The following is a 6,532-nucleotide window of genomic DNA, read 5'->3' as shown; positions in this document are numbered from 1 at the left end:
CAGACACATCAACATCATCAACCAAATATACCACCTGCCCGAGGGACTCTGCGGAATAAAGACAAGAACATCATCATTGCCGACATTAGAATGAACACCCGCTAGCCCCAATTCATGCAGGAAACAAACACCCACCACCTCTGTTGACGAAGCTCCTACTTGCTTGATACAAGTTTTTTTTTAAAACTTCTATAAGGGTATCCTCTACGACGGCCTCGGGTAAAATGACAATTTGCATCTTCTCATAGCACTTTGTGATAAGTAAGCCTCCCTTATCCCTATAAGCTGCACGAAATGCTTTGATCGGTGGCAAGTAATAATGAGCCCCCCACTAGAGAAATATGTTGAATCATTGTTTGCTTCAAAAAGACAAACACCAAAAGCGAACTATGCATGCAAATGATTATCTAGAAAAGGTTATTCATCATACCCTCTCAAAAAAGAAAATGGAATTACTAGTAAGGTTTGTTGAACAAACAAAAACCAAACTAGAAGTTATAAATGAACCGACATACTAGTCATATCATATTACTTCACAAAGGACTTCTCTATAAAAATGGATGGTTTTGACAACAAACTACACCCATCTTCTTCTTTTGGTTATATTGGTGGCACTTTGTTATTTCCTTTCTAAGATGAGTGGCATAGCGGTGCCCCCGGGTCCAATTTCATTGAAACCAAACCATACTAATAGTCGCGAGTACATGTCACCATGATCAACATCGATCAGAAACAAAAGAGTCCATATCTGTCTATGTCAATTGTGATAGTCTAATGTCGTGATCGATTCGTAAAAGTGCAATTTTAGTTCAGTGAAAAATACAGCACGCACTTTTTTCACTCAATTGTGGTTCTCCATTTATAGATAGATGACATGCTCTTTTTTGATTTGAATGTCTGTAGACGCATTTTAGCGTATTTGTTCACTCATTCCAGTCAGTATGTAGTCCATATTAAAATATTTAAAACATCTTATATTTGTTTAAGGGGTATCATACAATGCCTTTAAGTCGTGCTATTTTGTTCTCATTTGCCGTTGTTTAATCAGGTACTATTGGCGTCTACCAATATGTTTGCCAAGTCAAAACCTACCAATAAGTACTCTCAATAGACATGAAAACAAGCGACGAAATTTGAAACTAAGTCAAAGTGTACGTTCTTGCCCAACAATCTAAACATGGCCCCACATTTCAACGTGCCGTCAAAGCAAATGATTGTGCATTGGGGATCTAAGGCTGCCATTGTTTATAACAACAAAACAAAAGTTAAAAAAGATTAAGGTGCGGCGGTCCACATATGGGGGCTACCCAAACATCGGAGGCAAGAATATCCACATGCGTTGCACCCCCTCACAGCACAGTAACTGACATAGATGGGGACAAGATGCAACGGCCAGCAAACATTTCATCACTACCATAGGTTAACTTGGGTGTTAATTTAAGATTCCTGTTTCTTAAAAACCAAAACGACGTAGGATTTGTATGTCACAATGAATCCTTGTGCTGCACTGTTTACCTTTTGTGTTACTCAGAGCATCTCTAGCAGACCTCGTATAATGCTGACCCGCAAAATACGTTTGCAGTTCGCTGCAGATTTGTTTTACGGGGCGAATTCGTGCGCTGCAGATATGTTTTGCGGGGCGAATTTGTGCGCCGCAGATCAGACCCTGTATATGAAACTGTAATTTTTTTAAAAAGTATCCGCGGGAGAAACTTGCAACGACATTGATCATACATAGTTCATCATCGTACTCCATTAATCATACATAGTTCATCATTTATACTACATTGTACTACTAGGGGGGAATCTGCGGGCCGTGCAGCATACACGAGCCTACGCTACCAAAATCGACGAGCTCGCGGCGGCGACGACACGGCGGAGGAGCCGGAGGAGCTCAGTCCTCATCAGAGTCGAGGTCGATGATGCCCTTGGCCTGCTCGGCCTCCTTGGACACGTGCGCCTCCGACGCGGCGACGCCTGCTGGAGGAAGATCTGGTCGTACTCGAGCTCGCGGCGGCGGCGCGCGACGGCCTCCTCCTCTTCCCTCCCTGAGCACTCCATGACAACGCGCTCTAGGTGCTCCTCCTGCCCCGGGGGGAGGTAGTCCTCGGGGCCGACCACTCCTCGACGCGGCGGCGGCGGCGCGTTGACCTCCTCCTCTTCCCTCCCCGAGCACTCCATGACGACGCGCTCTAGGTGCTCCTCCTGCCCCGGGGGGAGGTAGTCCTCGGGGCCGACCACTCCTCGACGCAGCGGCGTCGGCGCGTCGTCCTCGAGCTTGACAGTGAGCGGCCCAAGCTCCTCCGGCTCTCTCTTGACCGGAGTGAGCCGCGAGCTCGAGGCGCCCACGTACGAGCTCCCCGCGGCAGAGGGTCCGGAGGAGGCGTGACGGCGGACCGCGACCTCGCGCTCGTACTCGACGAGCTCACGGCGTTCGAATGTCGGCGGCGGCCGGCTCCCGTGGTTGAGCCACCTCCGCGTTCCCCGCTTCCGTGCGGCGGCGGCGGCGCTCCTCGTCATCCCCGTAGCCATCTATCCAAGGGTCGCTAGGCCTTTTTTAGGCTCGCCGACGGCGAGAAATTGGGGCGAAGAAGGAGGGGAATCGTGGCGGAGCGGCGAAGGAGGCGGATAGAGTTTGGCCCATATTCGAAAGATGAAACCACATATATAGTGGTGGAGAGGGACTTTCCAGGTCACGGTAAATTTTTTACGGACCGGCTGATGAAGCTATGTACCTAGGGTAGGGTCATGGACCTGTCCAAACTGCCCTACCCAAGGACATCTCTAGAAGAAATCACCTTTCAATCGACTTGGAGGTGTTCCACTCGACAGACTCGAAGACACTCGACCAAGAAGTGATCACTCGACCAAGACCAAACCACTCGACGGAGAGAAGACCTAAAGGCACTCCGCACGCTAACGGTCGGTTATTAAGTAGCTTTTATGGTCATCATAGCACTTTATTAAGGGCGTTACCAGTAACGCCCGACCTTAATGTATTTTAAACCCTGCATAACTGAGGGCCGGAGGGGTCCGGCGAACTCTATATAAGCCACCCCCCCTCCTCAGTGTAAAGGGTTCGCACGCCTGTAATTCATACACTCATAATCCAGTCGACCACCTCTGGGCTCCGAGACGTAGGGCTATTACTTACTCCAAGAAAGGCCTGAACTCGTAAACCTCGTGTGCTTACAACTTCTCCATAGCTAAGATCTTGCCTCTCCATACCTACCCTCCTATATTACTGTCAGGCTTAGAACCACGACAGTTGGCGCCCACCGTGGGGCCGGTGTTTTAGTGATTTGTTGGAGGAGTTGCGATCTTTTCCGATCCAAATCATCATGGTTTCTGGCGGAGTTTTGGTGGAGGGCTGCGAGATCCGTCTCGGCGCGCTCACGTTCATCGCCGACGACTACGCTTGGCTTCAGGAGGCTCCGCTCGACGTGGACGCACTCCCCGTTCGCGGGGCAACGCACTTTAGCGCGTGCGTCCGCGTCGTTCTCTTGCGGCAACCGTCGACCCCCTACCGGTTGGCTCCTGTGTTGTCTTCCCTCCCTGTTTCCCGCCGGCGCAAGCGCTCCGGTCAGTCGAGACTTCAGCGGTGGGTGAGACACGCGGTGGCACGCCAGTCGGCCACCCCTCAAGTCGCGGCGATCGAGCCCGACAAATCCCTCTACGGCCTGTTCGACCTGTCGACTGGCTCCGCAGAGACCGCATCTGAGTGCGACAGCAGTGATCCGGCGGCGGAGGTTCTGATGGTCGATGGACCACCCAGTCCTCCCGGTTTTCCCCGCACCAACGGAGGCGCAGGTGGAGGCGACCCGTCACGTCCCCATGAGGAATATCTCCCCGAGCCTCTCACGTCGCTGCAGAAAGAAGAACTTCATCGCCGGAACATGGATGCACTGCACACTCCTATCGTTGGAGAAACCCCAGAGGCTCGTGCCTTGGAGGACGTGCGCCTGGCAAACTTGGCCGAGCGCGCTCGACTGGAGAACCTCCAGCAAGCACTCGACGAGCGTGCGCGACAACGGGTTCCAGAATCCAGTCGACGTCAGCTCTTTCCGCCCCCGCAAGTATATCGAACTTCGATTCAGAATTTAGCAGCTGCAGCCCGCATAGCAGAGTCGATTCAGCCTTTCCAGTCGGAGGCTGGCAGAGGTTGCTGCATATCAGAGCGTTACTTCGGGCAGCAGGAGACCAGAATTCCGCTGTTTCTCAGTCGCAGAACATGATTCATAGCAGATCCGTTGCTGCAGACACAGTCCAGTCAGCTCATAGCCCAAGATCGCCCCCGAGGCGTGAGGGACGTGGAGACCAGCGCAATCAGTACGAGAACCATGAACAGTACGATCACCGATTCGATCGTGATGATCGACGTCGAGTGCCCACCCCTCCCCCGAGGAGCGGGTCGTATGCGCCTCGACAGCAAGATGACAGGCGCCCTCATAGCGTTGGGCGAAGGATTCCAGTCGACCCCAGGGAACCAGGCTTTGATGCGAGATCCATTCTCGTTCAAGGTTTGGTCGACAGGAACAGAGCTCACCGAGAAGGTCACGACGGAGATGCACCTACCAGCAGCAGAGTACGTGTTTCGGGGCCAGAGTGCTTTAGTAAAGCCATCAGGGCCGCTGTGATTCCTCCCAACTTCAGGTTGGCGACTGGAGTCAGTAAGTTCACTGGTGAGTCCAAGCCCGATACTTGGCTTGAAGACTACCGAGTGGCCGTCCAGATTGGTGGCGGCAATGATGAAGTGGCCATGAAACACCTACCTCTCATGTTGGAGGGCTCGGACAGAGCGTGGCTGAATCAGTTAGCACCCAGTAGCATTTACACTTGGGAAGACCTCGCCCGAGTGTTTGTCACCATGTTTGAAGGAACATGCAAGTGACCGGCAAGGCTGACGGAACTGCGGTCTTGCGTGCAGAAGCCGAATAAAACTTTGAGGGATTACATCCAGAGATGGATCACGTTACATCACACGGTAGAGAATGTGCCTGACCACCAAGCAGTCTGTGCCTTCAAAGAAGGCGTCAAGTACAAAGAGCTGAATCTGAAATTCGGTGGAACCGGAGATATGTCTCTGAATCGGATGATGGAGATTGCCACCAAGTACGCTAATGGTGAAGATGAGGATCCACTCAGGAGTGGCAAGCTCAAGTCAGTCGCTCAAGAAACCGGAGGAAATTCCAATCGGAAACAGAAGCGGAAAGCCGAGCCAGCTGCTCCTGGGGAAGCCTTGGCTGTAACTCAAGGAAAGTTTAAGGGGAAACCCAAAGGACCTTGGAACCCCAAGAAAGTTAAAGACCAGGACGGAAATGATGTGTTGGATTTGCCATGTCACATCCACACCAAGAAAGATGAAGAGGGTAATTTCATTTACCCGAAACATACCACTCGATAGTGTCGACTCTTGATCCAGCAGTTTCAGGGCAAGCAGCCCAAAGATAAGGAAAAGGAGTCGGACAAAATTGAGGACAAGGAAGATAGTGACGATGGATACCCCCAGGTCAATTCCACCTTGATGATTTTTGCTGATGTTGAAAGCAAAAGTCGACTGAAAGTTATCAACCGAGAGGTGAATATGGTTGCTCCAGCGACACCAAGTTATCTGAAGTGGTCTCAGAATGCCATCACATTCGACCGGTCAAATCACCCAACGCACATTGCCACCCCCGGGAGGCAAGCTTTGGTGGTCGACCTAGTTGTTGAAGGCACTCGACTGACCAAAGTCTTGATGGATGGTGGCAGTGGTTTGAACATACTATATGCTGAGACGTTGAAAGGGATGGGCATTCCGATGTCCAGACTCAGTACCAGCAACATGAGTTTCCATGGAGTCATTCCTGGGAAGAAGGCTGAATCACTCGGCTAGATTGCTCTGGATGTGGTTTTTGGTGATTCCAAGAATTACCGCAAAGAAAAGTTGACGTTTGAAGTTGTAAACTTCCAGAGTGCCTATCACGCTATTTTGGGCAGGCCGGCTTATGCACGCTTCATGGCCCGACCGTGTTATGTGTATCTCAAATTGAAGATGCCTGGCCCCAAAGGTGTGATCACTGTTACGGGCAATCAGAAGAAAGCAGAAGAATGTTTTTAGAAAGGTTCAAAGATCGCTGATGCTCAGATGGCAGTGGTGGAGCTTCAGGAATACCAGAAGACTGCAGACCCGAGTGATTTGTTGCGAGCCAAGAAGCCCGCTACAGAATCAGCTTTTCAGTCGTCTGGCGAAACGAAGACAGCTCACATTCACCCGACCGATCCCAGCGCTGCTCCGACTCATATCTCAACGACACTCGACTCCAAATAGGAAGAAGTGCTCATCCAGTTCCTCCGTGAGAACTGGGACATTTTTGCATGGAAGCCTTCTGACATGTCGGGTGTTCCTAGGGAGCTGGCTGAGCACCGCCTAAGAGTCGACTCAAAAATAAAACCTGTCAAAGAGCATCTCTGACGGTCCGCCGTCCAGAAGAGAAAGGCTATTGGCGACGAGGTGGCTCGGCTCTTAGCAGCAGAGTTCATCCGAGAAATC

This window comes from Triticum aestivum, chromosome 7A (assembly GCF_018294505.1).
Source record: "Triticum aestivum cultivar Chinese Spring chromosome 7A, IWGSC CS RefSeq v2.1, whole genome shotgun sequence".
Lineage (NCBI taxonomy): Eukaryota > Viridiplantae > Streptophyta > Magnoliopsida > Poales > Poaceae > Triticum > Triticum aestivum.
This window is presented reverse-complemented; position numbering follows the sequence as displayed.